A 23,984-nucleotide genomic window follows, 5' to 3' on the forward strand; every position below is an offset into this window, starting at 1 on the left:
GACGGCATTTGTTTAAAAATGGAAGCTATCAAAGGGCATCAGGTCTCCATTTGTGTGCTGGTTTTATCTGTGAGCTGTCGCTATCCTTCCGACACTTGCAGGATGCCCAGGGCCACCGGGTTTTAGCATCAGATCCTGGCAGCATGGAAAATTTGCTCTGAAAAGGGTAAGTGTGTGGAATTAGGTACCAAGAGTAAATTATTATTTGTCTTTGTTGGTGCTTTATGGGCTTGGTGACAGGTCACACTCCTGAAGTGCTTGTGATCAGCGTTTGGGCTTCCGAGCCAAATTCACGTCTGCTGTAAAGCTGTTAAACTCCCAGCAAGGCCACTGACATAGCTGATATGTCCGGGGGTCTTGGTGCTTCCCAGTGTGATTGTGCCACCCTCATTGCAACTTGGGGAACAGGACCCGGCTCTTTAACCCCAGTTTTACCAGGGAAACTGAGGCACCAAGCTCGGACCGTCCTTTTGGAGAAGGATGGGCACAGGCACGAGGTTTTGAGGCTGAGCCTATGCCAGCTATTGCCAAGCTCCTCTGATATCTGTGCAGTGGGTAAGCTCCAAAAACAGGGACTCTGAATTACCCCATGCAGGAGTTCAGGTATTTCTATAGGAATCCTAAACCCTCACTGCAGGCACCGACTGAACACAAGTATTTAGGGCAAGCACTGCCCTGCAAGGTAGAAGCTGCATGGGAAAACTACCACTTAATAGTTTATGGCACAATATTGATCCTTTGGTAATTTCATTGCCAGCCCAAACAGGTGACCTTTAAAATCTGGAGGCCTGACCCCAGAGGACCCAGGAGCATCCACCTCTCCTACCATCTGCAGCAAGGAGCCAACTGTGTCAGTGTTGCTCAAGTAATTTGTGACCGATCCGGGCTTTTCCTCTTTGCCTTCCCTGCAGATGCTGGCACCCCAGCACACTGCTCTTATCTCGAAATGCTTTTGGCCCCTGTTCATGGAGCAGCCGGCTGCTGTGCTTTAAAAGGTTACCCAGCCCTCAGCTACCTGCCACGGAGTCTGCGGGAGGCGATTCCTCCTGCAGAGTCAGCACGGACCGGGGCTGTGCCCCCACCGTCCCAGCACCCACCCGACCTTGTGTGGGGCACGAAGGGCAGAGATTGGGGCACAGGCAGACCTACTGCCTCGCTGGGGTCTGCTCTGTCAGAGCCATTAGCCTCCTCGTTATAAATTTTAAAAAATGGGAATTTTTAGTGAACCTCTATCGTCAAGGGGTGGCAAACAGCATGGTGGTGGTGGCAGCGTGAATCAGGTCTGGTCTGGGGAGTGATGGTGTGCTGATCTGGCCTCATGCCCCTGCATGAGGGGACATCTTGCTTTTCTGGGACACTCGCCATCAAAAGTATGTATGTCTCCTAAAGCCTGCAGTACTAACGGTCCTGGAGGACAAAACCTTCTGACTCACACAGCACCCCCTTAACTGTGCACCCGGACAGTCCCACAAAGTAACCCATCCCCAGTGTAGCAGGGAGGGTGATTTGGGCTTTGATGTATCTCACCCCATCTGAAGGTTATTTTCTCCAGTCATCCTGTAAAACCGAGGAGCTGCATTTATGCTTGTTCCCCTTTACTTTCGCTAAAGAGTAAAAATGAAAATGTAAGAGATATGTACATACATTTACAGATACACTTGTTAACATAATGTATACGTAGTGGTGACATCTGTGGGTGGTAGAAACCTCCCTATAAGACAACAAGATAAACGATTGACACCCCATTTAACAAGAGGCAGAGAGGGTGAAAGGGAGTTGAACATTGTCCTGCTGGGGCCAAAATGCCCACAAACTCATAGGAAGTAAGAGCAGCTTGGCCAGGTCCAGCTTAAACACAACCGTGCTGCAATTCAGTGAGGATTCAGAAAGGGCAATAAACCTGGGTCCTTTTGGTTTCCATTCTAGTTTTTGAGCTCCTAAACATTTGCACATGCAACCTTTTCTCCTCAACTGTGGCAGCTGCAAAAATGAGTTCTCTCCTCCAAACGAAAGCCAAGATTACCATGTAATCACTTGACCCCAGGAGACAGTCTTTTACGAAAAGTACCAAAAATGTGGCAGTTTCCCTGCACCGGCAATATGCACATGCATGTCCAGACATAGGATTTAGGGGAAGGCTTTGGTAAGCCAGCATTTGCTACATGCAGTCTGGAGGGCAATGAAAAGAGGAGGCTTTTTGTTTCAAAAATTTTATTTTTGAAATTAATCTACTCAAGACAACAGAAAGAAAAATTTGGCAAGAATAGTATAAAAAAGGAGGTTGAGTTTAATTCAAAAAGTTAATGTTCCAGGAGGCCTGAAACAGCTTTTTAGGACTCAACTTCTCTCCACAGGTGTGATTTTCTGTTCATCCGTCAACCTGAGGAATCCCTTCCCTGCCCGGCTCTGCCTACAGTGTGGTCGAGGTTGTATCATGCACGTTGGAGAGCATCACAGCTTTAACTGCACAGAAGAACACTGCAGGGGAGAAATAGTACTTGAAGTCAAGTGTTATAATTTACAAACAGATTTATTAAAATCTTATTAGAAGATTATTTTTTAAAATCCGGTTTACACAGCCGTTGCCCTTCTGCTGCTGTCTAATCCTGGAAAATCTCGGTGAATGAGTCATTTGCACTTACTATCTATTACACCATCTTATTATAAGCCTGAGCGTGTTTGTGTTTGTTTTGAATAGTATCAATAGAGCCATAATAGGGCCACAATATCATCTCACACACCTCCCTTTTTGGAGTCTCTTTTGCTGTTGGAAGAGAGGTGTCTCAGTGTGGTTTCATGGGATGGTTCTGGTGCGCAGGGGGACTCAGGCAATGTTTTGTTTGGAAATAGCCTACAACTTCCTTCCCCCAGTCCTGATCCTTATGAAGAGGCTTTTAATGCATGTCTTTTGGGTTTGGTAGGTCAGAGACATATCACTGAGGGTCAAGGATTTGCAAAGGATGTTCCTGCTTCCTAAAGGCAACCTCAAGCACCAACTGCTGTTATCCATGTGCTTGCACGTCACGGCAAAGAAGACATCTGGCAGTAGCGCACCAGGGATATCTGAGGACCACCTTGTTTGTTTGCTTGGTTTTAATATCTGAAGGCTGTGAGTATTAACTGTGATGTCACGGGCTAGGAGCCTTCCATCTCTGCCTTGTTTGGCTTCAGGACATGATGTTCCTACTTCCATGGAACGATTAAAAAGAGGGTGAAGGAGAACTTGATACAAGGACATCAATTTCTGGAGCAGCATTGGTTAGCAGGAGGTGCAAACACTGTCATACAATAATAAAAAAAATATATTGGTAGGTATAGAGTGTGGTTTGGTCACAGCTTTCATTCCCAGCAGTGTCCTCTCCCTCTACCAGTTGGTGAGTTTCACCATCGCTTTGGTGATACGGCCACCGTGCCACATTCAAATCTTCAGGCTTGCAGCAAACGTTCCCTCAGCCCATCCTCCTCCTCCTCTTACCCACCTGGGTGGACTGATAAGGGACAGGGACATGCGAAGAAGCTGCCCGTTCTCCAGATGGGCTCTCCCTGGTTGTGCAAACCATGTTCTCCTGGCATCCTGGAGCAACCCTTTCCTCTGGGATAGTTGCCCGGGAGTCAAGGGAAGAGACTTGCTCTGAATGTCAGTACAGGAGGGGAAAAAAAAATGCACATTCAAGGTTTAAATCGCACTTGCTGCAGGGGATGTTTCCATTGGCAGAGTCACCAGAACCGGCACAAATGATTCAAAACATTTTGTTAAATTAAATTCTCAGATGATGTCAGAGCTGAGGCTGCATTAGCAAAACCAAAAAAGAAGGAAGGTTGAAACCAAAAAGAAGAGAAAAAAAATTACACCATGTGACAGGGAGGGATTAGGAGCTTGAAATTATATTTATAGGCTATCCAAATATTTGAAAGCTTGGAAATTCATAGTTCCAGTGATTTAGCTGAGCTCTAGGGTCCTGCCAGCCTCTTCGTGTAAGTCACGCAACACAGCCAGCTGGGCTGGACTCACTAAACTCGTGAAGCCTATTTTCTGTTATCCAGCCTTGGCTCCCATTTCCTGCCAGCTCACAAACAAATCCCACTGCCTTTGCATGCCTCAGTTTCCCCCTGTGTCAAATACAGACAATTCTGTCCTCTGCCATAAAGCGCTTTGAGATCTGGCGCTGAGAAGAGCAGGGAAGCATTTTGGTCTCCTCTCTCATGTGGCTCAGCACCCGTACTGCGTGGGTCCCGACGAAATAGCAGACTGATCATTCAAAGATCAACAGCAGCTCTTTGTGTGACCTTTTTTTACACCACCCATTTCTGTCAGACGCAGAAAACCCATGGCTGAGGACAATGCCGTTGAGATGCTGTTTTCTTTCATGCCTGTTGCACCTGCCTGTTTCTCCAGGGCTGTGCAAAATAACCACGTCTTTGTCACGGCTCTGCTAGCCCACTTCATCTTTATTGATTAATAGGTTATAATCCTCTTTTAGTGAAAACATAACCATGCCCACGGCTAGAGGATTCAGATATCACCGATGGGAAGATTACAGCCTCTTAGTCTGAACACGGAGAGTGAGACGGGCTGTCAGAACAAGAGCACTTGTTAAGAGGAAAATCAATGGCAAGCTATTTGGGGAGGAAAAAAAAATCCCAACCACCACAAACGCATTAAACACAGGCTTCAGTGCTCCAACTGTGTATAAGCCCAAATTAAACGTGACCATAATCAACTGTTTACTTTCCTTGGGTTTACCCAGTAGAAAGGAGATTCCAGTTTGCTGTAACGCCTGTGACAGTACAAGTGTTGGGTCTAGTTTGTGGTAGTATGGTTGCTGTTATTAAGTTTTGCTAGAAGACACTTCAACGCATTCCCCTCCTTTCTTTGGGAAAGTAGAACAGCTAATTGTAAAATATTAGTCAGGGCTGTAGCCTCTACTAGTTACATCCTCGCCGAGGAGTCGTGGTGGCTCATGAGGGTTTGTGAGATGGGGAGATGGGGTGTCTTGCCCTTTCTCTTCCCTCCCTTCCCCCTGTTTCACCTTGCTAAAATCTCATGCTGGGACTAAAGGGACATTCATGCAAATCTTAGGCACATCCCTTAGCCTAGTGTCTTCCTGATGCCCCAGGCAGTGCTCCCCTTCTTGTCCCCCACTATTTATAAGCTTCCCCCAGCAGGGACTGCTTGTTATTGCATGAACATCCAGCCTTGAGCATCAGGCAGGGATCAAAATCCTGTACTCTGCAGGCAGCTCACGATGTACAGAGTACTCGTTTCACCAGTGGTTTTAAGACAATGATGCTGCTGTGAGTTTCTGAGCAAGGGTGCATTTAAGCCGGGGTGACCCTGCAGCTCTGCTCCCTCTCTGGAGCCAGGCTTGCTGTAACCAGCCACTTTTACCAGTTGCCAGAGACACACAGAGTTAACAATAAATAATGAAAAAGAACTAGATTTCCTTTGTTATGCAGCTCATTGAATGAGGTTTCCCACATCTGTAGAACTCACCACATCTTTTATGAGATTTGACTGTCAGCAAGATGTTATGAATCCCAGATGTTAAAATATGGATTTATTTATAACTCAGAGCTTATAATAGAGCACTCAAAAAGATTACAACCAGCCCCCCTCCTCAAAAGATCTTCCTGAAATAAAAGTCTTAGCTTTTATTATTTTTTAATTATTCTTGCTACATCATTTATCTTTGGTATTACCTCTTTCAATGTCCTTTAATTACTGTGGCTTTAGGACTGGTGTGCATTGGGCTTCAGGGAGCATTGGGCAAAGAGAGCTGAGCACTGACTCTCCCATCCCAAGTGAGATTGCTGCTGTTGGAGGCTGGAGGGCAGCATGGGGAGAGGGGTGACGTGGGGGAAATTCAGCCTCAGGAGTTCCTTGGCAAAGCCATCGGTTGAAGGCACAGCCAGCTCTGGGCACCTGCAAAACTTGGAGCTGGAGGTGTTCAGTATCTATTGCAGCCCCGAGGAAATGGTCTGGTCAATAAAAAAGCGGTTCCTCACAGCTGGTGACCATTACGCCAAACACAGCGTTGGACATGCCACAGCTGCTATTCTGCCGGAAGATGGAAATGTTTTTGGAACCGCTTTTGGAGCATTTGTTCCATTAATGCTTTCTCCCTCCCTCCTCCTGCCCCTTATTTTTCAAATCACTGCAAGAAAAAACCTGCAAGTGAAAGAGGAGGGGGCCCTCCATGGGAAAAGGCTACATTGAGGGTTGGGGTGCAAATATTCCTCTGTATTAGTGCTCCAGCAACACCTCCGGGTCCTGACCGAAGCTTGCAGTGCTCAGAGCTGTGCACTTGCACATGCCAAGAGACACGCTCCGTCACAACCGTCCCACGCTGTAAACGAAGAGGACAGGTCTAAAGGGAAGTATAAAGAGTCTTGTTTTACACATGAGGAACAGAAAGTCAGTGATTTTACCCCAGTTCACACAAGAAGCTAGCAGCAGCCTCAGGAATCATGAGACAAGTGCTTGAGGCAGCGGTGGCTGAAAGCAGCCTTCCTTCCCATCCTCCCTGCCACCTCCCCCTGCCACGACAGCCCGTGCTGCCATCTTTTTCAGGGACCTTGTCTAGATTTAGGAAACCTTGTCTCCCGTTCCCCTCCCTTTCTTTTTCCAAGCTGGGTCATCTCCCACATCCAGTTAGGAGAAGGGCTTCGGTGCAGAAATAGCAGAGAGCATCTGGCCAAGTGCGACCATGCCATCAACCCCTTGGATGCCATCACCGCAGCCTTTAAAGATCAAACCCGCTGTCCACACTGCAAAGCTGCAAGGCTGCAAAGGTGCTCCAGCTCCTAGACCGTGTCCAGCCCCTTCCAGCTTGCAAGGGATGGCCTGGAGCAAGGTCGGTGCATGGGATCCCAAGCTCCAGTTGCCAGGCTAAGGGCCAGCTGGTCAGAGAGAGAGCAGGCAGCCCGTAAGCCCTGCTGAGCTTAACTTTGCTTTCATGCCTCACCAGGTCCATGTTTCACTAGAGACGTGGTGGCTTTCTGCAATCTTCTCTCTTGGGCTGGGCAGTTTGGCATTTTAAAGGCAAAGCAGAAAGGAGGACGCCTTGAAATCGTACTTCAAGGTGGGCCTCCTGCAGCCTGAGATTTGCAGAGCTGGAAACCTGAACCTTATCTTCACTGCGCCAGCGATGAACTGACGGAAAGCCAGGAAATTGGCTGTCAGTGCTGACACTATACAAATCTCACGGCGCTGCGAGGAGGAACGGCAGGTGGGTAACTGGGAGAAACTACCTGGGCTTGGCTTTTCCTGGCTGCTGGGAGATGGTATGGAGAGGACCAGAGCTCTGGTGTAAATCAGCACAGCTCCTTTGGTGCCTGAAGAGAAAAATCTTTGGAGGGAGTTTATGGGACGCTCACCAGCTTGTAAATATTTTTTTGGCATATCAATTTGTGTGTCATGAGATTTAAAACATTCATCACCCTAACGTTTTCCATCCCACAGAGAACTCTGATCTGAATATAATATGCACTCAGGAAAGTTTGCCAGTAGTGTGATGTTACAAAACTTGTGAAATGCCTCGCTTAACCACAATATTATGCATTTTCCCAGCCACATACCTATCTATTACAAGGTCTTTCAGATAGAGTTATAGACAGACTGTGGGTCATGAGATCCTGACCTTGGTGTGTTTTTACTCCCTTCTTCTCATGAATTAACTCCTGAACTATTGACTCTCCATTGAATGGATAGCAGAGTTCAGCCACATTTTACATGCAAGCTTTTCCATCCTGTATCTCAACAACTGCAAACCCCAAGGACAAGTAAATACTTCAACCTCAGCCATAAAATTGATGTGTTGCAAAATGAACAAAATGGGTTTAGTAACTTACAAGGGAGATATCATCAAGTCCATAATGAGCCAGAACTGCGAGTTATCCTGTCCCTCTCCTCAGCAGTATGGCTGGGAGAGCTGGGAGTAGATCACCCCTTTGCAGGTACTCGTTTATGCCTTATATCTTCTTCACTGAAAGCAAGATCCACCCGTGGCTGTGTCAGATCTCAGCCTCGGGAGCCTCCCTGGAAGGAAGAGATTGACTTACTCAAGAATTGCGAGGCTTACAGGGAGAATAATCAACTTTTAAGCTCTCTTCTTGCCTTCTAGTTTGAGTCTGCAGATCACTCCCTGCTAGGTTAGTGTGCTTTTCTCCACAACCAGAAAGGCAAAAAAAAATCATCAATAAAACATAAAGTTCCCAAGATCTTGGGAAGCACAAAAAAAGCAATAAAAGCACAGAAATCATCCAAATTGCCAGTACCACATTAACAGATCAGCAACCACGCTCTGCTGCTGTAGCAGGGTGCAAATGAACACAGTAAATGTGACTACAGCTGCTGATTGAACCCCTATTTTGTCGTTAAATAAAAGAAGGCCCCTAAAATACACCATATAACACTGGCGTATTAGAAGCTGTGCAAGCTTATTCTACATTGCACGTCCTACTGAGCAGAGTCCTTAAGAAGCTGAAATTTAAAAACTAAAAATAAAAGGTGTAGTTTTCTTTAGAGTTAGAGGTCAGATGGAAAACGTAGTTTAAGATCTGGTGAAGAAATTCTCTTTAATATCTGAAAGTTGCTTGGCTGAGGAGTGAAATAGCTTCATATATTCCCAAGGCTCCCTAGCCAGCCTGTCTCTGGAAAACACCCCTCCATGCTCCTCTGACATCAAAGATGAAAAGTTTGAAGCTTTTCATGCTGATTCTTCACGTCTAACTGAAAATTAAAACACAACATCCGTCTCCCCACTCCAAAATACAATAGAGGCAGTGGTGGCATATTAATAAATATTCTCACTAGAAAAGATTATGAAGAAATACTAGGCTGAGCCTCAAAGCAGAATATTTCCATTATCTTGGCAGGGAAAAGTCGCTGATATGCAACCCCAGATTAAACTGCAAAGGGGAACAGAGTGGGACTGAACCCGGCTGGTGGAACACAGGGGTGGTAGGGAGCTGGAGAGACGCGTAGGACGGCTTTCCCTGCCTTCCCGTGTGATCTCTGCCAGGTATAAACAGGGCAATAACACTTCCCTACCCCAGACACGGCTTATCAGGAGAGGTCGGCGATAGATGAACTCGGGTCACGTTCACGCTGCCTACACGTACCGTCACTGGGGCACCTTTGCTGCAGAGATCAAAGCAGTTGTCTGCTACCCCAGGCTGGTGGACTGGTTCCTGCTTCCTCGTAGAGCCTGTGGAGGGAGGTGATGGCAACACTTGAATTAGACGTGGTAGTAGGTGGTCTGAATGCTCGTGTCTACGCTAGTAAACTAACCAGAACCGGGGCACGGGATCAAACGCTCTCCCGCGATCACCAAGACGTCAGCTCATTCCCTGCCGTGACTTTTGGCCCGTGCAAACTATCGGGCTCCCATCCGGGCATGGGTCGGGGCATTGTGTGGGCCGGGGTATGCGACCTTATAGGCAAGCCCACTCCGTGGGGTTTGTGGAAGGGGGCAGGAAGGAGATGTCTGGGTGGATGTGAGCTGCGTTGTGGGTAACAACATGGATAGGAGCTGTGTGCTGGTACTCATCCTTAGGGCAAGAAAAAAGGCTGGGGCGAGCTGTCCCTGCTTGGTTTGCTGCTGTAACCACAGCCAGCATGGGCTGTCAAGCCCTCTGACTGGAGTCAGATATGACCTCCAACTATTAAAAAGCCGTATTAAAAGGAAAATGGGCAGCTAAATGGTAACCATCACATTTAGCCAAGCATCAGTTCAGATATGGCTCCTAATGCCTAGGGCTTTCCTTGAGCTATGGCCAGTCACATCAAACTCCCTTCCCCACCTAAAAGTCCTTCTTCAAAACTGATGTCTTGGTTCCCTGTAAAACCTCAAGGTATGAAAAAAAAGAGAAAAATGGGGGAGGTTAATATTTCCCCAGGTTTCCTCAGCCGGCCCTTGTGTCTCTGAGTGGAGATCATGGTTATGTGAGTTTGGGACATCAGGCATTTGCCTGGGATTTCAGCCTGCCCCAGTCACATCCATTCTGTGTGCTCAGCCCATCCATATAGTGCATTTGCAGCAGTCTGACAAGCCCAGGATATTCATGTGTGGCGTATTTTTTTTGCAGGAAGTCCTGTGAGAATCCTACAAAGCGGGAATAATAAAATATGCATGATACATCAGTGTTCACTGAACGCGTTAGCCTTTGCTGCACTTAAGCTCACTTCTTGTTCTCTCCCCATCCTGGCTAGAAACTCCTTAGGACACGGAGCGTGCCCCTGAGTTCTTAATATTTGAAGGATGCTCTGAAGGGCCCAGCTTGTGGGTATGTCTTAGTCCTCACATGGCTCCATGAAGCTGGCTGGGCTCTCTGAAGAGGGAAAGGTGATTTAATTTAAGCAAGATGGCAAAAAGTGGCTCCTGTGCTTCAAGGCTTGATTCTGCACTTCAATTTCCATAAGGAGAAAGGATGCTAGGAAAAAGGGAGAAGAAACATTAATAGAAGCACATTGGGGAGGACATGCTATATGATGAGCATCTGGATTCATCCTGTAGGCACAGGTTGTTTTGAAGGTTAACTCTTGCTGTACAAGGAGCATTCACATTGGAAATGTCCTCTCAGAAGGGCAACAGGAGGTTTTAAGACACATATGCAAGGCAAAGCTTACTGAGACTGCAAACCTCCCCAGTAGAAGAAGAAGAACCTAAAACTAAGAAAGGTGAAGTCTTTTGTGAGATGCCTCCAGATTTTGGTTTAACATTTGCACATAAGTTTGTTTCCATCATTTGCCCACAATCAGTCACCCATTTAATAAAGTTCCTCTTACCAGTAAATGTAAATATATAGATTTTCTTCCATTCAGCTGAAATCCACTGCAAAAACATCTGGGTTTGCATTGCAAGAGGTTTCCCCCTCCTTCTTTGCATCCTGCAATTGTCTAGTGACATGGAGAATTTCCCTTTTCTTCCAAAGCAAAGCAGCACTGTTGGAATCAGTGCTGAGAATGAAAAAATAAGATGTTTTATATGGATATCATGTGCAACCCACCCAGACCCTGCTTACCTAATCAAAACCACAGCAGCTTATATTCAAAGCTTGCTTGGGCTTGACTGAAGGGTCTGGAAAGGCCCCTCTCAGTGTCCACCGTCAAATATCCACCATCCTCGCTGAGCCCAGCTGGGTGGAAAACTCCAGGGCTCTTCAGAAAGCTCTGTCAACCAGACATGTGTGCCGTGATAGAGAAATAGGTCAGAGCCATCATGTTGTGGTTTGATTTTCAGTGTGCAGCCAAAGGCATTTTTGTGACTGAGTCTTTAAATATGTGAAAAAAGGGGGGGATGAACCTTAGAGATTCTGCAATTACCACTGGCTGGTCCGTGCCTTTTTGGCAGCACAGGAGTCCTTCGGTCACAGTGGCTCATGGAAACAGAGCAAAATGTCTCAGGACTGGCGGTGGGTAAGTGCCTAGAGCGTAGTAGCCAAGATAAGGCTCTTGGACACGAAGGGGAGCTCTTCAAAGGCACAAAGGGAAACCTAACTCCTCTTGAATTACATGCTTTGGGAAATCTATCTAGTCATAGTATTTTTTGCTTGACAGGCAAACTTAGGCTCAAGTTTCTCCTTCTTAAAATAAGCTTGACAAAGTAATTAATTAAAAAAATCTAGCTATCATGTTCTACTCTCGCTTGTGACACAGTAACCATTAGTGCATTAGTAGATAAATCTATCTGAGCTCAGCGGGAATTTCGTATATACCTGGTTTACATTAAATAGTAGGTCAACATAGTAAAGTATAAAGTTCAGCACACAAGCAAGTCTGATCAGGACTAGAGAAAACATTAATGTGATTATGTCATTAATTGATGATTCAGAAGAGCCAGACTAGAGGACACCACAGAATTACTCCAGATTTATTTTCTCTGTTCTTTTTAACTCTTCTGTTTGGATGAGCCCATCTGGATATTCAGGCGCACCACAGAATCTGCCTAATTCCATCAGGACCCGAAAGGCAAAATAACAAAACACAGTGGAGATAATTCCCATGACTTGGCAGATAAAGACTGACCTGCAGAAAAACTGATTTAGCTGTGAATTTTCAAGCAGCTGATTGCTTTGATCCTGGCCTTCTGTCCCAAGTCTAGGAGGCACAGTAGGTTGCTTCATGGTCCTTTAGGTATCTCCAGGTTCCTGGGCAAATATAAAGCTAATAGATTTATATTTTATTTAGATTTATTAATTGTAAGGCCTGGAAGAAATGATTCCTGGTTTTATCATTCAAATATTATATTTTAGGAAAAAAGATATCTGATCTGTTTTTAAAAAAGGTATCTATGGATGGGAAAACTTAGAAAATGGTTCCTGTAGTTAATAGTTCTCATTGCTGAAAAATACATATCTTGTATCTAATATGAATTTGTCCAGCTTAAATTTTTTTATGTCTGATCTTATTATGCCCCTACCCGGTAAACAGAATATCCTTCTGTCATCTTTTGATGACTTACCAGAGTCAAGTCACCCTTTAGCTGTTTCCGTGCTTTTCTAGGCTCTTGAGGGCCCTTTAAGCCTTTCAGTGTAGTCCATACATATTCAAATCCTTTTATTAGCCCTGTGAGTCTCTCCAGTTTGTTAATATTTCTTCAGCTGCAGAAGTACAACTAAGTCAAATCTTGCATCTGTCAGATCTATGCCAGATGCAGACCGCTGTGCTTCTGCACAGTGGCCTGGTTTTTACCTTCAGGATCTCTCTAAACCCCTGGAAGATACTCTCCAAAATCTCTGCTTCCTGGGGCACTGTCCTATACGGTAAATGTGCACAGAAAATCTTCATTCCTCAAAGGATGAATGTACAATATATATTGAATATAGTTTGCCTGCAATGAACGTAGCAAGCAATCAAGGGTATCCACTACCCCGACCTCTTCTTTCTTTGCCAGTTCCCAGATTTCCCCATCATTTGCAAACACTAGTAATGTGTTTCTCTCCAGAATTAGTGAAAAAAGGTTAAAGTGTAAGGCCAAAACCTGAACTCTGCACAGTACCACTAGAAGCACAGGAGCTCAATGAATTGTCTCCTGTTGCAATTAGGGTTCGAGATCTGTCAAATGTCCAGTTCTTAACAGATTTTACATATGCCAAGTGGATTTAATCAGCTTAAAATATCCTGTGCTACCGATACCTTTATAAAGTGCCAACTCTATTAACACTGTTGTCCCTATCAAGAGCGAAAAGGTAAGTTTACTTTGACAGGATCTCCTTTCCATGAACCAGTGCTGATTGGTATTGACTACATTAGTGTCTTTATTAATCTAGTAAATTCAAACTGATGTAGTTATCAGTGGTTTATTATTGTGCTAGGATTGATACAGTCTCCAATTCTAACTCACAGACATCCTGGAAATAATGAAATTCAATACTAATAGCCCTTGGGCAGCTTGGTGAAAATCCTGGGGTTCAAGTTATCCATTTAGCTTTAGTCACTTGCTGCTTAATGACCACAACAAGTATTAGCGGAGCGGAGGTATTTAATTTTCAACACATAATAAGACTCTGTCACTGGGCTTTTTCACCAATACAGTACAGAGATATTTACTGAACAATTCTTCCCTCTGTCCTTTTGCTTCCTTTATCAACATCCTATAATTTCTGACTTCTCATTAATACTTATTGTTAAAAATCAGCTTTCTCTTTCCTCTGCATGTGTCATGTTTGACTCTGCATGGACACCCAGACATTACCCTATAGGTAGCGCATATTCACTCCTCTGCCTGGGTCAGTGTCTCAGCTGTGGGGTTTTGGGGCAAGAGCAAAATATGCTCCACCAAATTTGTAATTATTAGTCACATTTTTACTTAAATTCTTTCTTTCAACTTTTTTGTCTTGTAACTCATATCAGCCTTAGGAAACTGGCCATTTTAAGCAGCTCAACGTGCATGTAATATGGACACGTGTATGTGTACATACATACAGATTTTCTTCTCAATTCGCTGATTTTTGTGTGCATGTTAGAAAATCTAATATTCCCAGTTCAATCCCTGCTTCTGTTTAATGCGGTCAGTAAAGGAGTAGCTAGAGATGTCTTAGGAAGATAAGGGAACTAGGCTCCAGGAGCTGTAAAAGCCAAGCATCTGTTGGAAAGCAGGACTCTCCCCCCACGGCAGAAGCTGAGGCTGGATACCTGCCAGCTTCTCTTTCCTTCCCACACCAGGATTTTTTCAGCTGTCCCTGCAGCAACAGCAGTAGCAACTTTAACTCGGAGGAGAGGAGAAGGGCTCAGAGGTGTCTCAGAGGGGTATTTCTCCCACTCCCATGTGCCGGTAGGAACTATGGGGAAGCTGCTTAGAGCAGCTTCGATGTTAGAAGTAAGATTCCTATAAATACTCTTTTTCTTACCTGACGAATAAAATACTTGTCCTCTAACTCAGAAAGCATTGTACCTCCATGGAGGAGGACCTTCAGAAGAAGACCAGGTTAATTACAGGTATGATCTAAAGGTTCGGGGTGCATTGGCATGGTTTCTTACACCCAACGGGTAAACCAAAATCAACATTTGGTGTAAGGGAACATCCTTCCTTTGAAAGAATCGGTGCTGGCATGGCCAGTGTGGGGCTCTCAGGTTGCGTGTGTGAGCACCTCCTCTAGTACCTGAGATGTGTCTTGTGGTTCTTGGTCCTAGGCAGATTTTGGTACGCAGATTATGAAGCCAGCTGTAGTAGCCAAAAAAAAGAAACAGCATGAGGTCGTCTCTGAGAAGGATGGGTTAGCCACGGCGATGAAACCCTAACCTTCAGCTGCAGTTAAAACCACTCTGAGGGTTGTTACTTCTCGGCTTGGGCCCTCCAGGAGCACTCATATATATTCCCTCTTCATTATAGCAAGAGGAGGGGATCTTCTGGTGAAGGCACCAGCCTGGGGCTATTCAACCCAGCTCTTGAATAAAGACCTTACCTGTTCAACGTACCTGAAGGTAACCACCCACACTGCGCCTGTGTGATCCCTCTCTAGGCGGCAATGGGAGCTCAGACTTGTAGCTGACCTACGTATAATGTAGACAATAAATTTAAATGAAATGGCTAAATTTAGATTTTTTGGGTGTGAGCTGAATCTTATCCCACCATGCCTTGTTCCAAGCCACAGTTTACCCTCGAACTATCATATCTACAGGCCATCGCCAAGACACCCTGTTATTCTGAGTACAACCCTTCAAAGACCTCTGCTAACCAAAGGGGTCTCACCACTACCTTGGTGTCCTCTCCCCTTCTCATGCTTTCCATGGGTTCCTGACTCCTGTTTACTTTGGAAAAATCCACATTTCTCAGGTATCCCAGACCAGCTCCAAACCCATCTGATTTCACCCAGACTTGGACCACAGCCCATCTCTATAGGACACCTAAGCTGACATTGCTTGAATTTTACCAAATACCTTGGCCTTAGCAGACTCGAAGCATCGATATTTGATGCAATCCGGGGGGGGGGGCACAGCCTCGGTTTATGATAACACTCAATGAGTGTTCCAAGAGCTCTCCTAAGCCATTGAGTGTCATCAGTAACGTCAACAAAAAGGTCAGCAAGCTTTGTGGGCTAAGCTCTGACCTCCTGGATAGCTCACGATTTCCCAACGCTCTTGTCCTGCGACAACAGTGATACATTAACTTGATATGCTTATGCAGGTTTGGCCTGAGGAACCTCTACAGCTGTTTGTCTTCTGCCATCCCTTTTCTTGTTAGACTTGGGAAGAAACTGAGTTTTCAGAGACTTCTGTTGTTGTTGTAAAACTTAATTTGCTCTGATGCAAAGCAAGCCAGGCAGAGTGAGCCGTGACTCTTTTCCTTCCTTGCTGACTGCCTGTCTGGCATCAGTTTCTCTTGTAAGCTGGGCTCTTAAGTGGAGACAGTGCATCCAAGGTAAGGATATTACCTCAAAACTCCTCTCTATAAATAGGCCTGGCTGCCGCCCCGAGGTTGCTCGTTCTGCTGTCAGAATATGGCTAAATGGCCACTTACGAATTCCAACATGTGCTTGATGTGGAGATTACAGCTGCTCTCCAAAACAAAGGAGCTTTCTCTTCTCACAACGCGCTGCTCCCTTTATGAAGCAGTTTGGAAAACTCCCGTCTCTTGAGAGGGTTTAATCTATGCCCCGGTGCTTCTTTTGTGTGATGACAACACAGCTTCCTCCAGACCTAAATGAAACCAGGACCCTTGAGTGTCCACAGGAATATGTTTGGTGTCCTGAAAATCACAGGGGAGCAAAGGTCTGATCCCCGGGGGTTCACCTATGGAGCAAAATGCAAAGATGCAGGGTTATGTCAGCACAGCGTGGGATGGCAGAGTGCGGGGATGCCGTCCTGGACCCCAAAATAGCCTCGGTGCAAGAGTGTGGCATTACCTCCATACCCCCAGGATCCTTCACCCAAAGGGAAGATGCTTGGTTTGGGCTCAGGACCATACTAATGTGCCAGTGGTGGTAGCGAAGGTGCCTGGGTTGTGATTAGCTGAGGGTGGCTAATGAATATTGGTTGGTACGAAACGGTGAGGTTTTGTAAAGAAAATAGTTTGTTAAATGCTCCTGCACAGTAGTTTTAACAGGGCCAAATAAAACTCTGTTCTTTCCGTACTTTGTTCTTACACTATTTTTCCTGCTTGAGGCATTTTGCAAAGGAAATGGGAATGGCTGCGCTCACTTGATGGATGTGAGAACTGGGAGATCAGGTGAAGGGATGTTTCCTCCTGTCCCCCAGCAAGTCCAGGCAGGGTTTGAAGCAGACTTTATACCATTCTTTATAGCAACCAGATGGTCATCAAGGCTGCAAAGGTACCTGACAGTGCCTATTACAGGGAAACCCTGCCGTGCATCCTCCAACAGAGGAGAGATTCCCTCACACTGAGGTGCCATGGCAAAATGTAAGCATGACGTAGTAGCACCTCCTAAACACTTGGAAAGCCATGTCTTTGCTGGTGTGGTGGGGCTGAAGCACGACTAACCCAGAAACAACTTCTCTATGAGTTTTGGCAATGGAATTTGGGCCTAATTTATTCATGTATGCTTGGTTGGCATCTCCAGCTGCCATTGTGTCTCTACAAAAAAAAAAATAATTAACTTTCTCCTAGGCAGCCACAGGGCAGATGGCCATCATGGGCTTGGCAACAGCAAGCCAGATGGCATGGTGAAGGTAGTGGCTGAGGGGTGGTCGTGTTCCCCCACCTACCAGCTTTGCTACAGGAGTTGGGTATATTCTGTGGGTGGCCAGTATTTATATTTGCTTGTAAATTACGGCCCGCAAAATGCTAAATGAGTCTGGCTGCAACCTCAGAGCACAGCCTGGCTCCTGTGACCGCAGCTCTGAGTCTCGCAAGCGGAGCCGTGCTCACCTCCCAGCTACAAAAGAGCCCTTTGTGCATGTTCTCCTGCTCTTCTCAAGCTGTGCACTTCTCAGCTACTCCACTGTCCCGGTCCATGCCTCAGCCTCATTGCTTCTAGCCATGCCAATGCTTGTGACTCAGCTGGACTCTCTTTCAACTACCTAGAGCTCTTCGCTATCAATCAAGACACCTACCACTCTTCTCCTGCCATCTGCTCTCCTCCTTTCCTGACATCTCCGGAGCTTTGCTCCTCACCCACCTGCCATTTGGTTGCATGTCTCATGGAAAGCATCACCCGGGTGATGCTTCCTCACTCTCATCACTGAAGCTCCTTGCTCCGGTAGAAGGAAGACGCGGCTCTTGGTGATGGGAACGCTGATGGTCTGCTCGTGTTTTAACCTTCACCAGCAAGTCGATCCCAGCAGCAGCCAACACGTCTCTCCACCCGTAGAATCCTAAGGGAGGGTACGCGTAACACTAAACAAGGATCGCCATCGTTTTAGGAAGGCAGGACTCATTGGTTGGGTTCTGCTGATACTGTCTTCAGCGCTCAGCCCGGCGTGCTCCCATGTCCTCATTTCCCCCACTTGCTGTGGCTGCATCAGTCCCTCAACCTCGCCGCATTACATGGGAGGGAAACCTCAGCTCATGTCTGCGACCATAAGCTCGGTTTCCTTCCTGCTGCACTCATTTCCCAGCAATGGTGACAAGCAGCTTCGATTTACTGGCTCCGGGAGTTTTATTTTGAATGTTTTATGCAAGCCAGAACATGGCTGCAGCCAGGGGCAGGGCTTTGGTCCCGGGGGCCGCGGCATCTCCTCCCTCCCCGGCACGGCCGTAGGTGCGGGAAGGCTGCGCGGGTCGTCGGTGTGAATAAACATCCAAAGGGACGTACTTTGCCGCTTGTCTCAGCAGCTCTCGCTAGCTGATGATTTCTGATGGAGATGTGTGTGCACTAATGGGAGACTGCCAGGCTCGAAGTAATTAAAAAAAAGTTCCTTTCAGCATGTTATAATCATTCTGAATTATTGAACAGGACAGAATTTTTAAAGTCTAATTCACTTTTCCATTATTTATGCTGTCAGCTTCAGTTTTATCCCATCTTTTGAGAGGTATGAATTCACCAGAAAGTTTCACTTTCAGGTTGTGACGCTGTCGGTGTTGGAGACTGCCAAGACTGCAATACTGCTTATTTCAAAAGCCCGGATGGGGGCTGCATCTTTTCCCCTTTCCATGCACAACATTTAAATATCAGGCCGCTTTCAGCACTGCACCTACAAGCCGAGGAATTTTTCTAGTTGCAGCAAAAGGCCACTAAGGATCAGAGAAAAAAGTCAGCACATCAAAGGTGCAGGGTAGGGAGCAGCACTTGGGCAGATCTGTCCTGCAGTAGGTATGTGATCAAACAGATAAGCGTCCATGCCTGCAACCCAGTGCTGTCTTCCAGCCCTTGCTAATACATCCCAGCTCTAGCAGCAATCCTCACTTCTTAAATGCTCTGAAACAAAAGGGTTTTAAACCATAATTTACTGTTTCTTTTTTTTTTGACATATTTCTAAATGGGTTCAATATGGTCTCGAGCCACTAAACTGAAGTGTTTGACTTGCTTCCAAATTGAAGTGTTCATAAAAAAAAAAAAAAAAGGAAGGGGGGGGGAGAAAATGCAAGCAAAAAAGAAGTGCTCTGGTAGTTTAAATCAGTCATCCCTGCACAGTGATTTAAAACCAGTGGAGCACTTCAAGTTTTCATAAGCACTTAGCTTTGGAAGCAGTCCGAGTTCTGAACACGTGCATTTGTGGAACCTTTTACCATTATTAGAGAATTCGAATAGTGCTTGAGCTCTCCCTCTGCCCCGATAAGCACTTAGATTGCCTATGATTAGTAGGGTGGTTTCAAGCTTGTGCACAGTTGAGAATGATTATTTTAAAGCGTGCCATCACCTGTCCCTATCTCCAAAGATCTGAGATCTTCCAAATTCATTAATTCCTTCAGCTCATCTGAATGGAAATTACTAACTAGACGTAGTTACCTCAGTGCAATTTTACAGTATGTGTCACAGAGAATAATAAATGTTTGCAACCAGGGCAGATGGAGCAATAACGTGCATGCCATAGAGCACTCCTGTGCTGGGTAAGACCTGTTATTAAGATACTTGATTGTAGAGCCTCTGTGCTCCAGCCACGGACTGGGAAATTCTGGTTTTAGATGCTCCGATGCTTCTCTGAGCTGGAAAGGGCAGAAGGACAGTACTTGCTATTCCCACGTGTTTTACTGTATTGTATTGCATTGCATTGATGGACAATACTTGGTTGACCCAAGTCCAGATTCTTGCACCCACGTGTAGGAAGTCAATGAGGTTGTCAGATGAAGCTGTGCAAAGAGCTGATCTTTCAGGTTTGCTGGCTGAACCAAGGAAGTTAAAAAAATTGTAAGAATTCAGGTTGACTAAAGACGGAAATGTTTTGCTTTTCTGAGCTAAGCAAAAATCTGAAAGAAACAGCCCCGTTTCTTGTTTTTTACTTGTAAGCTTCTTGGTTGTTAACTGCATACAAATTTTGAAATAAAATTCTGTTGCAATAAGAAAAATGGAAATGCTCTGACTTGAAATCATCTCAGCAATTTCCCCCAGGTCTTCTGCCGAGGTGGTAAAACCAGCAGAGAATGCAAACCCAAATTCCTAGTTTTCCATGGAAATTTCTGACCAGCAAAAAAATGCATGGTCCAGTATAAAAGCGACACGAAATGCCCAAATTTGTGCATGAAGCAATCTGGGTTTGTGACGGCTGCTCTTCAGTCCAGCTCCCTGCGAGACAGGGCTTTGCAGAAGCCCGGAGCTCTGCTGCTGACGGGATGATGACGGGAGTTTGAACTTTTGAGAGGGTCCCTAGATTCCTCCATGTGGAAAATCAGAACAATCTGCTGGCAAAGAGGTCAAATTGGAGGCATAAGAAAGATAATCCCACCCCTGCCTCCTCCCAGACATGCAGCCAATGGTCTCCAGTGCCCTGGCCCGCTCCCGAGCTCCCCCAGCCTATCTCAAGACATCACGAGCTGGCTTTTCTCTAAAAAAGAAAAAAAAGAGAGGGAGTATTCCCTGGAAGACAAACGATGGGAGCAGTGATGCCCTCCCTGTCTCTGGGACTGCTGAGACCCCCCCGCAGGGCGCTAATCTCTGTGCTATCTAAGCAGGTTATTTATTATAAGGTCCTATATATAAGGGTCCTACAGCCAGGATTGGATCCCCAGCCTGCCCCAGGTCTCCGTCAGGTGTATCTTCATGATGGCTCTGGTTTTTGCTAATTGGTTTGCAAATAAAGGGTCTGGGGAGGACCAGATGCCTGGGTGTCCCTGCTCCATGGGAGGCTGCAGTCCCAGCCATCCCCATGTAGGTGAATTTGGCCTGTCCCCCTTCTCCAAGGCTCAACCTCGGGTTTGTGCGTCCGGCCCATCGTTTTTTAGAAACTGGTACCTCCAGAGGATGGTTCACCTGACCCAGACCCCTGTCTTCAGATGAGATTACTGTCTCCTTTGCCTGTAAAGGCTGGCTGACTCAGATGGAGACGTTTGTGCTACAGAAACCTAAAATTGGGACAGATGACTCCCTCCCAGCATACCAACTCTTACCAGTGTACCCCACAACCCCACCATCTCACACACAGTTACCCTCCTAGCAGCTCCGTTTTACGGGAACTGAGGGACTGTTTGACTTTCTGCAGGTCGTGCAGGTTGTCTGTAACGGCCGAAATCAAAACTGGGTCTTCCAAGACACGGGCTGACATTTTAAACATGTTCATCCTTCCTTCTGCATAGCGTGTGTGCTCTGTCCTGTGCTTGTCTGCGGTCTTCGCCTGCAGAGTTGCAGAGTATTTCATCCACAATGCTGATGTCCATAACGCTGTCAACTCTTTCCTGATATTTAAGAAAGCAGATATCTACTGATTTCCTCCCATAGTAATGTCATTGTCTTTAAAAGCTTGCTTTAAAGACTTTACAAGCTGTGTGCAGATATCCTGAGACGATGGTGGTATAGGACTAAACAGTGCAGGGATATGGAGCTTAACTTTAACTGGGAAGTTCTGCGTACTCCTCTGATTCCCAGCCAAAATTCAGCTACCTGAATTGCAATCTTTCGTTCAAATACTTGTGTGGAAAGGGGTTTTTTTTGCAAGAGCAAATTCAGAGAATATATTTGAAAGGAATGCTCAAGAAAAACCTCAAACCTGTTGATTTTATATATCCAAGTTTCCAGTGTCCTAAGGAAATGTATAGCAGAAGGCCCTCCCCCATCTGTACCTTTGTGAAAAAGAAAAAACAATTTTGGGCCAGACCTAGCAGGCACTTCTTGAAATGAGAAAAAGTCATATATTTACACACTGCCTTGCTAGCCTATAAAACACTGAGGAATTGAGTCTGGAGAGGGTTATTGCTTTCTGGAAATGCAAAAGGAGTTTGAAAGACTAAGACATAGCCTAAAGATAGCTGTGATAAAGGGGGACAACTCTTGGGTAGCTGTGCTGGTATCTTTAATTTCGGCAGTGCAGACTGGAGTGGGAGGTGTTGCTGAGGATGCAGTTCCTGCTCTGACCACTGACTGTCTGGATGATGCTGTTCAAGCTGTTTCACAGCTCAGTGCCTCAGTTTCCCCTTCTTCAAAATGGAGGCTGGCATTCAGTCCTGCCCTGCAAACAGCTTCAAGCTGTGCTTATGCACTGCTGTAAAACAGAGGGCTGAGAGGTTTGTGGGGTTGGTTCCGCCCCCCCCCCCAGATGCCTGGGTCTCTTTTGTATCATTTTACAATCCTAATGGAAGGGGAAAATACACCTGAATTTGCCATGGTCTGGAAGGAGAAAGTCATTCTCATTATTAAGCTGTTATTTTTATGAAGCCATAACTTACCGGCTCTCAATACTTATGTTATAGTAGTCAAAAACCAGGATGAGATCCCATAAACCATTCTTTATAGTAACCAGATGGTCATCAAGGCTGCAAAGGTACCTGACAGTGCCTATTACAGGGAAACACCTGCATGAACCTTAACTGTCTCTATGCCAGCTCTGCCAGTGGGGTGACCTCTCCTTCAAAAGCCGGGTGGTTATTTGGGGGACCCTGTCACACTCCCCCTCCCCAGACCCATTAACAGTGCTGTCCTGTCACAGGGATGTGTTACCAGCCCTGACTCTTTCCCTTTTATTTTTAACCCCTTCATTGGGCATAAGGTGAGTAGGTGAAATATTTACTCTAGCTTTTCTCCACCTATTAGAAAACTGGGTTGACTTTTTCTTGGCTTCCTGCTTTATTTCTGCCTTCCCTTGGGAGATGCCACTGGGAAGGCTCTTTGGCAAGTCCCCAGCTCACCGTGGCCAGGGCTGAGGGCTCACATCCCCTCCAAGACCCTTTATTGTAGTCCCACCAGCCTTCCCCATGACACCCAGTATAACCCCTCATGGAGGCCACCCATCCTGGGGCTGTTGGCTTACCTCCTTGCACCGGTGAGAGCCAAAATGAGCTTGTGTAAGTGTTAGGTCGGTACTAACTCATGTCACCTTGACCAGCAAAAGTTAGCAAGCAGCCTTTGGAGTGTGTTGGCTGGCTGGTGGCAGGAGGATGCTCAGAGAGGGTGTTGAGCAGAGAGAAGAGTCACCCATCCAGGCACGTGTGTCAGTGCCGTTGGCAAAGCATCTACATGACTAGTAATTCCTAATAGCAACAGGTTCACAGCACCTGATGTGGCAGGGAGGTGCTGTTACTGAAAGGCTTATTTCATCTCTCCTAAAAATCAGAGATGGACTGGTTTTGCTGTCTGAACCAGTAATTAAGCAGAACTGGTGAAAAAAAAAAAAAAGAAAATGAAAATCCTGTGGGGAAAGACACACCACTGGTTTTGCAAAGGGAAATGCTACTGTTTCAAACCTGTTTCTATCCATGCTTATCCCAGCCTCCTTACAATATCCTGCAAGAGTCGAACATTCAATTAAAATCATATTGTTCAAACCCACCATTTCAGGAGAGGCAACAACTACTAAGAAACAATTGCTGTCACTGAACTGTTAGGAGAGGCATTTTATTTTATATTATTTCTCTTTGCCCAAAATGGGCTTTTGTAACCTGTTAAAACCACATCATGAAGCTCTGTGGCTTCTGAGCAGGCGGGAAGCACTGGGACTCCTGCAGTGCCCCTCTTCCCTGACAACCTGATGTGACCTTCATTTATGTGCCACTGTCCTCCATGGCCCGATTCCCCTTGGAAAAAAAAAAAAAGAAAAAAAAAAGAGAAAAAAAGCCCTTACTCATGGGTTCTTTCCTTCAGAAGGCCACACCATGCTCAGTTTCCCGGAGGATGAGTCACGCGTTGGCCTCGCCAGCATCCTGCCTCTCGCTGCCGAGCCTGTGGCAGGACGGAGGAAGGGCAAGAGGATGTTCAGCGGAGAATTTCCAAAGAAAAGGAGAATGTATTTTGGCACTGAAGTCATCACCACCACCAACGTGCTTTGTAAATTTACATAGGCGTGCTGGCGATGGCTGCGGGTGTGGAGGTGCTGTGCTGAGCACCATGGAGAAGAAAATGCAGCCCATCCTTCCACTAACACCTTCGCGATGGGATCACCCCTCTAAGTAAGAAACACGAGCAAGAAGGATTTTTGACTCCCAGCTAGTATCTGTCCT

This window comes from Haliaeetus leucocephalus, unplaced genomic scaffold, assembly GCF_000737465.1.
Source record: "Haliaeetus leucocephalus isolate CR32 unplaced genomic scaffold, Haliaeetus_leucocephalus-4.0 Scaffold0, whole genome shotgun sequence".
NCBI classification, from domain to species: domain Eukaryota; kingdom Metazoa; phylum Chordata; class Aves; order Accipitriformes; family Accipitridae; genus Haliaeetus; species Haliaeetus leucocephalus.